The sequence below is a fragment of the Carcharhinus amblyrhynchos genome, chromosome 19, assembly GCF_965287045.1.
Source record: "Carcharhinus amblyrhynchos chromosome 19, sCarAmb.v2.hapA, whole genome shotgun sequence".
Classification (NCBI taxonomy): domain Eukaryota; kingdom Metazoa; phylum Chordata; class Chondrichthyes; order Carcharhiniformes; family Carcharhinidae; genus Carcharhinus; species Carcharhinus amblyrhynchos.
In genome coordinates, this window is record NC_137342.1 from 12,364,121 (window position 1) to 12,378,579 (window position 14,459).

Consider the following 14,459-nt stretch of genomic DNA (forward strand, 5'->3'; position numbering starts at 1 on the left):
ATCAACCTTACCCACACATCTTTGGATTGTGGGAGAAAACTGGCGCACCCAGAGGAAATCCATGCAGACGCTGCGAGAATGTGCAAACTCCACACAATCACCTGAGACCAGAATTGAACCAGGGTTTCTGGCTTTGTGAGGCAGCAGTGCTGTTGTTGTTGTTGTTGTTGTTTCACTTCCCATATCTAGCAGCACACAAGACAGACAGCACTTCTGTAGCTAGACGTTGCCAGCTTGAGAGGTGCCACTCCGCATCAAGCATGGCTGACCAGGAGTCTCTCCTGCTTATGCCACCAGCTATTTGTATGTTGAAAGGATTTTGAAGAATGACACTCAACCTGTTTGGCCATGTTATGAATGTGCCTTCCTTGGTCATCAGCTCCTGGGGTGGGACTCGAACCCAGAGCTTCTGGCTCAGAAGCAGGTATACTACCCACTGCACCACAAGACCCTCCTTGAGTTTGGTTTGGTTAGTAGCTTTCAAAATACTGTGCTGAATAATATGTGGGGAGGCTGTGGCATCATGGTATTGTCACTGGACTAGTAATCCAGACACCCTGGACAAGATCTGGTGATCGGGGTTCAATTCCTACCATGACAGATGGTGCAACTTGAAGTCAATAAAAAAAAACTGTAATTAAAAGTCTAATGATGACTATTGTTGAAACCCATCTGGTTCATTAATATCCTTTAGGGAAGGGAATCTGCCATCCTTCTCTGGCCTGGTCTACATCTGACTCCAGAGCCACAGCAATGTGGTCGACTCTCACATTCCTTCTGAAATGCAATAAATTCCCAGCCAGCAATGCCCACATCGAGTGAAATAAATAAAAGCCACAGTTGGAGGAGCTGCACAGTGATGAGGGCAGTTTTCTCACTCCTGTATGCCACGTAAAATCACAATTATGTAAACTCGGGCAAGACCCAATGTGAAAGTGGGATCCTGGTGTCAGTCGTAATGCCTCCCTGCATCTGTTCTGGGGGCCCCCTCACTGGGCTCACGAGCCATCTCTTTGAGGGGTAACCCTTTTCACACAGTTCTGGTCACCTTATTATAGAAAGGATATTATTAAACTAGAAAGTGTGCAGTAAAGATTTACCAGGACTTGATGGTTCGAGTTATACGGAGAGGCTGGACACACTGGGGCTTTTTTCCCTGGAGCATTAGGAGGCTGACAGGGTGATCTTATATAGGTCTATAAAATAATGAGGGGCGTAGATCAGCTAGATAGATAGTCAATGTCTTTTCCCAAAGGTAAGGGAGTCTAAAACTAGAGGGCATAGTTTTAAGGTGAGAGTGAAGAGATATGAAAGGTTCAGAGGGGCAATTTATTTCACTCAGAGGGTTGAGTGTGTCTGGAACAAGCTGCCAGAGGTAGTAGTAGAGGCAGATACAATTTTGTCTTTTAAAAAGCATTTAGGCAGTTATACAGGTAAGATGGGTATAGAGGGATATGGGCCAAATATAGGCAATTGGGACTAGTTTAGTGGTTAAAAATAAGGGTGTCAAGTTGGGCCAAAGGGCCTGTTTCTATGCTGCAAATCTCTATGACTCTCAGCCAACCATGGAGGACATCAGGGCTGCTGAACAGATCTGACACAGAACGTACAAAGTCATGGTTGCTAACCAGGCGCCTCACACATACCTGTACAACTCATGAACTGTAGTCACAAACCAGCTGGACGTTCAATGAGTGAAATCCCTTCCTGTTGATAAATGTACAGGGCTGGCCTGTTGGAGCCTTTATAGCAACGTGCATTCAGTGAATCTCTCCCTGATCCCTGGAGAAACCTGCATTTGCTGCAGATACTCTGTTCGTTCAAGTTAATTATGGCGGCCCATTGAAAACAAAACGTAGTGAGCTGCCTTTCTGAACAGTATCCGTGAAGGTCTGAACACAGTGGTGTTTAGCAAGCTGTGTAATACCACTGGAGGCGTCCCCGCAGAAGTTCAACGCAATCATTATCTTTACTGTTACAAACATCAGGGGCGAACACCACCATAATTGGACAAGACCAAAACGTCACAAACAGAGGTCACTCTTGAGAATCAAAGCCTCCTCTGGCACTGTGTGGTGTACATCTGAAGATAGTTCAGTCTCTGTCTACATACTTAGAGGGCTGCACAAGTCCCTCTGTATCTTAGAGGATTTATGATGGTTTTATCAGATTCTTGGCATAGCTCTGCCACCCCCATCACAAACCAGCACACCCTGGATCTCTCAATCTGCTCTTCATCCTGCCACTCTCAATCTCCTACTCTACATACTCCTCACCGGATGGTGTGGTTCCCAGATGTCAACTATTCTGATCTTTTTCCTCATAAGGAGGCTGAGGTGGTTGTAAAGGTTCAAACTGACCACTCAACCGGAGGAATGAGACCTTGAAATAAGAGGTCAAAAATGGAAACTCTGCTTTTTCAGTAAAGCACTACCAGCAGTCACAGCAGGCCTGAAGACACTAAATCCATATTAATTTTCTTTAAAATGAGAACTGCACTTGGTGAGAAATATGCTCTTCAAATTTTGTTGGAGTAGGTTGGAACATTAACAAGCTTAAATATCCCATTTGATTAAATTTGGGCAATGCTAGTGGGCTCCCAATTTCTTATCCCGCTGACCTGCTTTATCATCTGGATCGGGTGTGATAAAGTCAGGAATACAGTCATCACGCCCAATAGGTGAGGGTGCAAAACACATTTTCACAACATATTATTCAGCCCATTGAATGAGTCAAGTCTCCGGGTTAGGCTGGTTATTGATTGCTGCTACAGAGGTGCAGAACACGGCCAAAAGAAGGTTTAGACAAATCGGATTAAGTTGAACATTTAAGTCAGAAATATTTACGTATGCAGACTTAAATTTGATGATATGTGATACTACATCTTACTCTTAAAACGTCTGCCCTGCAAGACTTGTAATTAGATAAATAAAATAGATAAAGAGATTCAAAGGATGAACTAAATAGAAAGATTCAAGAAACAGCTTAATGCATTATATAGATGAGCTGACAGAGGTTAGGATAGGTCTTATGGTATTCAATACAAGTGATACAAAAAAATTAGTACTTTCAACACAGTCACAGATTTACAAGAGGCGGCACATCTTTAAACTTGAGAGATAAAAAAGATTCCGAATTTTCTGATCCATCCCACTGGCGGGATAGTCTAATATATAATGATACTCTCATTCTTGATCCTTTTTCAAATGGGAACAGTTTTTCCCTATCCGCTCTGTCCATTCCGCTCATCACTCAATATTTCTATTAAATCTAACATATTTAATACATATTTTAAATGTTATACCTGTGTGATAGGGTAATCTTCTTTCTATTGTTGCTATTATGCATTTATATGTTTTACACCCGAGGGAAATGTACCCAAAAATAAATTTCTGTACAGACAATAAAGAGGACACTGAATTGAATATATTGTGATAGCATCCACTAATCCAATTGCATTTATGTCTTTAAAGGAGAAACTCGTGCCTGGTGTTGGAACAAAAATCAGATTATGAGCAACAACGAAGATTGTATTTTTTTTATTACCTTTACATAGGGTTGGAGTTTCATCCCCCCGTGCAGACGGTAGTGGGGTCAGGAAGACTGAAATGTAGAGTTTAACTGTATAACTCCATTCCCTCTTCCACCTCCATTCAACAGCGCCACACCCCCCCCCCATTATTTCCATGATTTTGCAAACCTTAATAAAAGAACATCTCATCGGACAGTTTGTGACCACTGAAATCATGAACATTCCAATGGGCCTGCGTTAAATGTTTTTACATCTTCAAATGTCTTTAATTAATCCTGTATTGTAAGGTTAACCTGTTCTAAATTTAGTGAGTCATTACAGCGTTCTGTCCTATACCAGTAACGTGACCAGTATCTTAGCCAGCACTGTTTAAGTGCTGAGATACATTCAAGTACTTTTTCCAAGGAGAAAGTGCCATAATGCATTCAAAACAATTGAAAAATATACTGGACAATTTCTTTTCATGCTTGGACTGTGATTTAAATGTGAAGGGATCTCCAGATTTGAAAGGAACTTTGTTTAAGGTTAAAAATAAAGTAAGCATCTCTTTCACTTCATTGACTCACAGGCAAACTGCTTTAAATGGAAATGCATGCCTCTGAAGTTTAAAAACGGTTGTCTTTTTTTAATTCTTTCAATAGACTCCATTTGCTTAGATTTCCCTCATATGGATGCTTGACTGAATTTCAAAAGCTCCTGGACCACTTAACTCCATAAAGGACCGTGTACAGACTTCGATTCAGTTTTACGACATAGTTCAGTCTTTAACAATCTCCGATGTGGTAAGTCGATAAGTGTATGTTTTTAGAGCAGATTGAGGAGATTTACATTTTTGAGTAGATTCTATCAATGAGTGTTTTATCAGTATGTCGTATCTTTGAATTCCAGGTCTATCGATTTTTAGCAGTTTATTTTTCTTAATGTTCTGTTTAATGACAGCTTGAGATCTATCCATAGTGGACACTGAGTGAATGGCTATAGGGGGCAGAAGTGACATTGGAAATATATATGGGGCATGGCAACTGGGTGGGTTGATTTAGGGGACATAAGCCAAATTTTGGGAGCTATGCTTCTGTCCCTGAGAATTGAGGAGGGTCTTTTAACGAGCCCACTTTGGCACACACACAGTCTTCCTGCATTCCTCCTGCATTGCATTGCACTGCAGCTCACACAAACCATGCCCTCCCTGCCCACACACTCCAGAGACAGGAGTTATGGCAGGAATGATTTTTGAACATTGGCTCGAGATTTTTGAAAGCACAAAAGGATTATCCTGGTGTTTTCACAGAATCATTGAATCCTACAGTGCAGAAGGAGGCCATTTGGCCCATTGAGTCTGCCCCAACCACAATCCTACCCAGGCCCCATCCCCATAAACCCATGCATTAATTTACCCTAGCTCGTCCCTCTGACACAAAGGGGCAATTTAGCATGGCCACTGCACCTAACCTGCACACCTTTGGACTGTGGGAGGAAACCCATGCCGACACAGGAAGAATGTGCAACTTCACACAGACGGTGACACAAGCCTGGAATCGAACCCGGGTCCTTGGCGCTGTGAGACAGTGCTAACCATGCTACCCAAAAAAAAAAGGATTGCTTCACAAATTTGCATGTCATCCTCGTGCAGGAGCTACGCTAATCTTCTCTGTATCGTTCCAAATTTAGTATATGTGCTGCCGAAGCGAGCACAATCCTGGCGTGCAACGAAAACCCAGGCCATTATGCTTACCAGCGTGTGTTTTAACTTGATCTTTGCTTCACTTCTTACATAAAGTGATATTTGAATATACTTGGCATGAACGCAAACACAGACCGCTCCACTAAACTGGCTACTGTGTCTGACTACTGTCTGCCTAGTCTGGGTGGGGTTGCTTTCTATAATATTGCTGTCAAGAGACTTTCATGAAACACATTAGGAGGAATATTAAGCAGTTTTCATACAAGAGTTTTTAGAGACGTTGTAGAGATCGGATAAAGATAGAGATCAGTGCAAAGAAGAGAATCAGCATCATATTATTAGTGATTCCCATTAACATACTGAAAATAAGAGTTAAAGTTTATTTATTAGTCACAAGTGAGGCTTGCATTAACACCGTAATGAAGTTATTTTGAAATTCCCCTGGTCGCCATATTCTGGTGCCTGTTCAGGTCAGTGCACCTAACCAGCCATCTTTCAGAATGCAGGAGGAAATGGGAGCACCCGGAGGAAACCCACTCAGACACAGGGAGAATGTACAAACTCCACACAGACAATGGCTCAAGCCAGGCATCGAACCCGGGTCCTTGGCACTGTGAGGCAGCAGTGCTAACCAGTGTGCCGCCCACTGAATCAGATCCTTACCTTTTATGCCAAAGTTACAACATGATTTAAAATAAACTCGAGTTTCTATTTGTGCGTATCAAAGGATGTTTCATTCAACGGCTGCAGAGGTTTCTGTAAATCCGGCAGAAGTTGAACACTGATTCTGGGCAACGACCTTATATACTGAGCTTTCTCATTGTTAAATCCACTTTTAGCAAGGATTCCACTGGGAACATTAGATCAGTTAGGTTATTTCAGTTTAAGAGTTAGCTTGCCCAATCTTACATTGGCAGCTTTCATGAATTCAAATCTTTAATATTATTGGCAACAAGATAGAAATATAAGGAACGATTTTCAAAGTGAGTGATTGGAGGGAGCTTAGCATGACCGCCATTGTCCAACCATTGAAAATGAAACAATGGTTCCAATGTATGAAGCTTTCCACTCGCCTTACGTCCATAGTAGAGGAGGAAACACATTCCTTTAGTTTTCTGGAAGACACGGAGTAATCAGAGGGGGAAAAATGGAGGGTTAGGGTGAGATCATTAAATCATCAAATCCCCTACATGGCAGAAGTGGCCATACAGCCCATCATGACTACACTGACTCTCTGACAGAGCATCGTGCCCAAGTTCTCTCCCCCACTCTATCCCTGTAACCCTAAACATTTCCCATGGCCAATCCATCTAACCTACATGTCTTGGGACATGGGGAAATTTAGCACAGCCAATGCAGCTAACCCACACATCTTGGGACTGTGGGAGGGAACTGGAGCACCCGGAAGAAACCCACGCAAATGCCAGGAATGTGTAAACTCCATACAGATACTCACTAATGGCTGGGATTGAACCCAGGTCCCTGGCACTGCGAGGCAGCGGTGCAAATCAATGCGCCACCGTGAAGCCCTTAGGGAAGAGGTTTGGACAATGGATCTGATCACGAGTTTAGCTCTTACCTCATAGATCCAATGGTCCACACTCCCCTGTAGCTGCCAGATTTCCCAAGGTTCAGGAAACCCAACCAGCCAGGGTTAAGATCAAAAGGTCAAAAGCCTCAGTATTAGATGCCAACTTACCTCCTGGGAGCTAGTTGCCTCCTCTGCCTTGCATCATGTCTCTTTTGAAATTAGAAATGAGTGGGTTGGGGGGAATCAGGATTTTGATTTTTAACACCAACTTCCCACATGATCCCAGTACAGTGACACAATGCTTAGCACCGCTGCCTCATAGCGCCAGCAACTCAGGTTCAATTCAGGCCTCAGGTGATTGTGTGGAGTTTGCATATTCCCCCCTTGTCTGTGTAGGTTTCCTCTGGGTGCTCCAGTTTCCTCCCATAGTCCAAAGATATGTGGGTTAGGTGGATTGACCATGATAAATTGCCCCATACTGTCAGGGGGACCAGCAGGGTAAATATATGGAGTTACAGAGATGGGGCCTCGATGGGACTGTCGTTGATGCAGGCTCAATGGGCCAAATGGCCTCCTTATGCAGTGTAGGTATTCTATTCTATGAAATCCACCCCTTTTTTGTTAGGTTAAATCCACCTCCAGCCATCCAAAATAAGAACATAAGAAATAGGAGCAGGAGTAGGCCATCTATCCCTTCGAGCCTGCCCCGCCATTCAATAAGATCATGGCTGATCTGAAAGTGGTTCAGTTCCACCTACCCGCCTGCTCCCCATAACCCTTAGTTCTCTTATTGATCAGAAATCTATCTACGTGACTTAAAACATATTCAACGAGGTAGCTTCCACCGCTTCAATGGGCAAAGAATTCCAGAGATTCACTACCCTCTGAGAGAAGTTGTTCCTCCTCAACTCTGTTCTAAACTGACCGCCCCCTCCCACCCCCACCCTTCCGAGCCAACCCCACACTAGGATCAGGGGATTGGTCAAGCTACCCTTCAATTTAAGTCTTTATTTTGAGTGATTATTTAAATACTAAATAAGAATGTTTATTTTGAAACATAATTACTGGGGGCATGATTCAAGATCATGTAAAAAGGTGAAACATTGAGTAACCAACCAATCTCTGTGTCCAATCACATTTTCACCAAGAGGAAACAGGAGACGTTTTTCAGATGACAAAGCAGACCTTGCCATTGCAAATTCCAGGCTGTGACATTGATTGATTAAATTTCAGAAACTTCAAACAGCCAAATAAAATATAAATTATGAACAGCCTCGAACCTTTGACATTTAAAGTGACATTTATCTGTGATGAAATATTAACGTATCTTGCCGTTGGCATTTAGCCATTTTAATGAGTTTGATGATCAGCCATGATCCAAATGAATGGTGGGGCAGGCTCAAAAGGCCTACTCCTGCTTCTAGTTTCTATTGTTTAAAAAAAAACGACACAGGAAGGGCATGAGCCAGTCCCAATCTTCAATTCCTTTCCCTAATATGAGCTTCTCAAACAACCGTTTAATCTGAACGTGCTTTTCAACACTTCGTCATCCTGTGATGGCCCTGGCTCAAAAGTTATGATTTTAGCTGGGATACCCTTCAACCTTATAATTATATCCTTGCATTTTTTTCATTGGTGACTGTCTGTTCACAGTATCATTGCATCCCTCAGGGTTAAACAATCACAGGCTTCCTTCCAGCTCAAACGTAGAATGAAAGGTTTTGTTTGACTGAAAAACCTCAAATACTTCCAGCACCAACAAAGTAAATATTCTCCAAGCTCTACCATTAATCGTTTGAACCCAAGAAAAATTTGCAGAAGCAGAAGCCTTCAAGTATGTTCCTTCGCAGCATAGATACCATCATGAAGTCCATCTTCCACAACTAATTCCCTGAGGGGACTTTTTTTAAATTCATTTGTGGGGCATGGGTGTTGCTGGCTGGCCAGCATTTATTACCCATCCCTAGTTGTCCTTGAGAAGGTGGTGGTGAGCTGCCCTCTTGAATCGCTACAGTCCCCAGTGGTGTAGGTTGATGTACAATTCCATTAGGGAGGGAATTCCAGGATTTTGACCCAGAAGGGAATCTCGCATACCAACAGCAACTCAGGTACATCCACAGTACGACTTCACAATCATAGGAATCTGATTCATATTTCAAAATCGGAAAATCAAAGATGTTGTGCTCCTAGATTCCAATGTAAGTTTCCAGCAGGCTCCCCTGACAGTGCAAAATCGGGAAAGGGACTTTTAATTAATCACTGATCCTAAAGATCTCTCAGAAAAATTTGAGAGCGCTCATCCATCCGCATGATAGGAGCCTGACCTGCTATCTTCTACAGAGAACATACTCTCTGAACCAACTGCACAAGATCCATCATGTGCTGTGGAATATTTGACTTTCCAAGTCAATCTTTACTTCTACATCTATTAATAATGTATGCCGATACTTTGCATTTCTTATTAGAAGTTGTGAAGTGTTCGGAGTCAATGGGATTGACTCTGTAGTAATTACAGGATCCCTGCCTCTGAGCCAAAAACTCTGGGTTCCAGTCCCACTTCAGGGCTTGTTTCTCAAGGAAAGCGCGTTCATAATGCGGTCAAACAGGTTGAGTGGGTCAACCTGAAAAAGCTTTCCAACATGCCAATGTCTGGCAATAAGAGTGGGAGAGGCTCCTGGTCAGCCATATTTGATGTGGAGTGCTGCCCCTCAAGCTGTGAGCCCCCCGTGACAGACAACTGACCTGTTCTAAGAATTATTAGCTATAGAAACATGGAAGTTAGCGCACCACTAGGTGTGGGAAGAGAATTGGAATCACGGCATCTGTGTACTTAGGGCTACACATTCCTCCTAAAACTGGATGAAGGTAATTCTGAGGCAGTTAACTTCCATTTAAATCAAAGGCAGCTCAACCCGTTGTTACATAAGAAATACATAAGAACATAAGAAATAGGAGCAGGAGTAGGCCATCTAGCCCTTCGAGCCTGCCCCACCATGTTACTGAACCCTCGAGGGACAATTTGGGCTCATAAGCGAAAGGAATTATTTTTCCTTTCTGAATGATGTGGACTGGAGAAGGCTGATCTTAGAGCTATCGCCTAATTGGCAAGTAAACCACAGGTCAGAAATGTACACAGTCCGTGTGAGTAAGCAAGCTGGGACAAATGGAAATTCGTAGAAAGATGAGATAATCCTTACTCCTCACTCTTGGAATTCCAAAGTGCACAGCAAGCCAACTCTGCAGAGCCAAAGATTTAGAGGCCAGTCACTGACTCATAATGGTTACTCCAACTTACCAGTGTAAATCTATCAGTGGCTATTGATAGTGAAGAAGCTCATTCAATAAAACTCAGCAATTTGTAAAAAAAGCTGTTTTGCAATCGTCAAAAGGCACAGCATGAATTGTGTTAGATATGAGACTGGTTACACAGAGGAAGGTGATGACAAGCTGTGTCCTTGCTCTGATAATATCTCATTCAGGAGATTATCACTGGCAAACGTAGGTCACATTCTTACAATTTAAATCATATCATGTTGCAATGTTCGTCGAACAAAATATGCCATGGTTTCAATCCACACAAAACTCGGGGCCCATCTGAACAATGGCATATTTCAATCATATGGTCACACACACACACACACACACACACACACACACACACACACACACACACACACACACACACACACACACACACACACAAATACTAGCAGTGAAATTTTCCAGCCTCTCCCTCTGGTGGGATTTTCCAGTCCTGCAGAGATCAATGGCCCTTTGGACGACTCACAGCATTCCAGGGCCCGCTATTGCCATGAGAGGGAGGTGAAATTCTGCCTGTGCAGTTTTATTGTGAAAACAACAATCTGGTTCACAAATCACCAAACAGAATGCCAATAGTAACTCTATTTGCAATGCTCCCACATGGATATTCTCGTTCATGGTACGTAGTGTTTTATTTTAGTCACTGTAGTAACCTCACTGTATTCACTCCTCACAGAAGCTCCCAGTGGTGGGGTGGCATGGTGGTACAGTGGTTAGCACTGCTGCCTCACAACACCAGGGGGCTGGGTTCAATTCCGGCCTCGGGTCACTGTCTGTGTGGAGTTTGCACATTCTCCTCGTGTCTATGTGAGTTTCCTCCGGGTGCTCTGGTTTCCTCCCACAGTCCAAAGATGTGTGAATTAGATTGATTGGCCATGCTAAATTGACCCTAGTGTCAGGGGATTAGCAAGGTAAAGATGTGCGCTTACAGGAATAGAGCCTGGGTAGGATTGTGGTCAGTGCAGGCTCCATGGGCTGAATGGCCTCCTTCTGCACAGTAGGGATTCTATGAAGATGTCCCCACAGTGGCAAGCTTGTTTTCTGAGGCTGATCCATGGAATTTTGGTTCCTGGACTGAATTCCGGCTCTTAGTAAATAATGGCCTTGGTTCTCCGATCTCATTCGCCCCCACCAACACTGCCTGTGAGAACGTGGAATTTAGCACTCAGCCAATACTCCATTCGCTGCGGTTGGACCAGAGAATCCCCGCCACTGGCGAGGTTGGAGAATTCTGACCAATACCTTTCAGTTTTATTTACTTCAGATTTTGTAGGAGGATTGAGAGTAAACCAAATCTGAATTTGAAACAAATATAACACAAATTAATTACGATTGAAGGAGGATGCAGGGAGGCTGTGGAACACTACTCCCGGTTGAATGATCACCTTCGAGAGAAAGGGGTGCAGGACAGTGGTGGAGGCTCTTTGTGTTTTTTTCTGGGATGAAGAGGAGGGAGAGAATGGATTTTGGAACATGCGCTTCCCAAGCCAACACAACTGCTTCAAAAAAAATCTATTTTTCATGCAAGAATTTCATAATAAGGTTCAAATAGATCATAGGTGTACTAACTCAGAAAGCCTAACTGGAAAGGAATAGTATTTATTGTTAAACATCGCTTCTCGGTCTTTTGGCTAAGGTCAAGTGTAGTACAGACATGCTGCGCTTGGTTGAAGTCACTAGGTTACATTTTAGCTTCATTTGAAGCAATTTTTAAAAGCAGCATCTCAGTCTTTTGGCTAAGATGCAAATGAAATCAAGCCTTGGAGGAAGCGCTATGCCTACTCCAATCAGTTTGGATCATGTAGATCAAGGCCAAGACAGGAGGTGACAGCCCTGTCTTGTCAGCTTGGATCGGGAATGTCTCAACTTGTTGAGACTCTGAACTGGACTCGATTTGATTGAATTGGAATAAAAACAGAAAAAAAGGTAAAGCCGCTATTCCATGGTGTAAATACACACGTCTGAGCCGGGACAACATTTGTGCAAACCTGTCCCGGTGTCTGCCTGAAACAGGACTCAGGTGAGAAGTTCCACTATGGATGGCCACGGCCTGTTACCAGGGGAACTCATATTCATGAGACCCACAGGGAGATCAACTGGAGATTCCCCGTGGGGTTATCACAACAGGAATATAGGAGAAGTAGGCGGCCATTCAGCCTGATAGCCTAATCCACCATTCATTAAGATCATGGCTGATTATTCACTTCACTGCCGTTTTTTTAAAAACCACAATAGTCCGATATCCCTTCACGTTATTGGCATTTAGAAATTTGTTGATTATTATTGGGTGAGATTCTCTGGACCCCCCTCAGCATTTTTCTCAGCAGTGGGAGGTGGCGTGCGGTTCACTGGCAGAAAAATCTTCCGCTCCCGCCGCTGTCAATGGAAATTCTAATTGAAGCCAACCCACACCCACCTGGAAACCCGCTGCAGGACGTGCATCACCGGCAGGACCAGAGAATCCTGCTGGTGGGAATGGCCAGTGAACTCTGTCCATTAATTCCACAATTCAAATAAGATATCATGAAGACAAAACAGCTTTGTCAGACAAAGCACAAAGTCTAAGCACCAGTAATGTGTTGCTTGGCTATTAATCATAGAATCGCTCCAGTATAGAAGGAGGCCATTCAGCCCATCAGATCTACACCTATTTTCCAACAGGAGCATCCCCTCCTGGCCTTATTCCCCAAATTTACCTCACAAATCCCCCTAACCTTGGGACGCTATGGAACAATTTTGGCATGGCCAATCCAACTAACCTGCAGATTTTTAGATTCATTTTCTTCATATCATTGTGATATCCCAAGGAACATTTTGAAGCTAAAGCTCAAAGAATCAGTTTACATTGTTCCTACAAATGGCTTGGAACAATTTTCTTTGCTTCTGCCTTCTGTTAAGAGGCCTAAAGTTTGGTCATATGAAAGAAGGTAGTCCCATTAAAAACATCTCACTGTAATTTCAGGAACTGTCCGTACGCCTTCTTCACTTACTCTATGGTATTGGAAAAAGATGGAAAAATGGGAGAAAGAATACAAATGTAAACAAATCATCCAATCCCCTTCAAGTCAGTCATAACATTGTCTATGTTGTGAGTGAGACTGTCACGACATAGAAACGTAGAAAATGGAAGCAGTAGTAGGCTACTCAGCCATTCAAGTCTGCTCCACGATTCATTACGATCATGGCTGATCATCAAATTCAATATCTTGATCCCCAAACCCCACCCCCAACCGCAACATCTCGATCTCTTTAGACCCAAAAGCTAAAGAAATCTTCTTGAAATCACAACATTTTGGCCTCAACTACTTTCTGTGGTCGTGAATTCCACTGTAATGTCAATGTTGCTTGTTATTCTAAAGTGGTGTAAGAGTGGTTTGTAACTTAAAGATTGAGTATGGAAATTAAAGGGTATCCCCATGTTCCCCGAGGAACAGCTGTACTCAAAAGGAGAGCTGTTTGAAGAGGACGATGACAATTCCTTTGGCTAATTCTCTGGTCAGCTTCCTCTGCAAGCGTGGCTCCTTACTAGGAGCAAAGCGACACAGAATTGGCTCTCAAATGTTCATCAAAAGGCATCTCCCTGGGAGTTTTCAACTTAAAAAAAAAGCCTCAGTTTACAGTACTCCTTTGTGGAGGCCTGATTGCATCCATCTGTTGAAATAGTAAATGAAAAGAAGCCTAGGATTAATGTACTGCACGTCAAGACAGATCCCTTGTACTATGTCCGGTGAACGGCACTTAGGGAGACGAAGATTTACAATCTAGTTAGCAATCATAGAGTATTCCTTTGTAATTCTTTTTGATAAACATTTACTAGCACTCAATGAGCACAAAACAAAAGGGGTCACAGTCACTAAAGCTAACATGAACAGTAATGCTATTGCTGTCCATATGAATATTCCCGTTCACTCCAATAAATCAAGGAAGACCCACAAAGGAATAACTTAAAAGTAAAATAAATAGAACCAAGCCGCATATGATGTTTGTTAAGTACTTTTCAGTGACAGTATTTAGTTGCGTCCCTGTTGAGAAGCTATACCATTGAGACAAGCATCAAAATGTTGACGGCATGGATTATTTGACCATGGCAGGAATCAGAGATTGAGACAAAGATCCGACTACCATCAATTGTACCCAACACCTGTGCTCCTATCAATTGAGACTCATGCCAGCAGAAGAGCCTCACTAAAGCTACCCTGCTGTGCAAACTGCGAGTTCTGTTAGATGGGCTGAATGGCGTTCTTCTGCACTGTAATTATTTGGTTAGATTCTTATTAATATAAGAACATAACATAAGAAATAGGAGCAGGAGTAGGCCAATTAGCCCTTCGAGCCTGCCCCGCCATTCAATAAGATCATGGCTGATCTGTCGTGGGTCAGTTCCACATTCCCAC

At 43.0% G+C, this 14,459-nt stretch overlaps 1 protein-coding gene and 1 non-coding gene across 4 annotated transcripts in view; both read right to left on the minus strand.

The window, feature by feature from the left end:
- The window catches only part of LOC145355309 (non-muscle caldesmon-like), a 211,350-nt gene that overhangs the window by 133,704 nt on the left and 63,187 nt on the right, over positions 1 to 14,459 (minus strand). The window lies entirely within an intron of this gene.
- LOC145355675 (U6 spliceosomal RNA) lies at positions 5,118 to 5,224 on the minus strand. Its single transcript, XR_013889027.1, has one exon. It is a non-coding gene; the product is annotated as a U6 spliceosomal RNA (small nuclear RNA).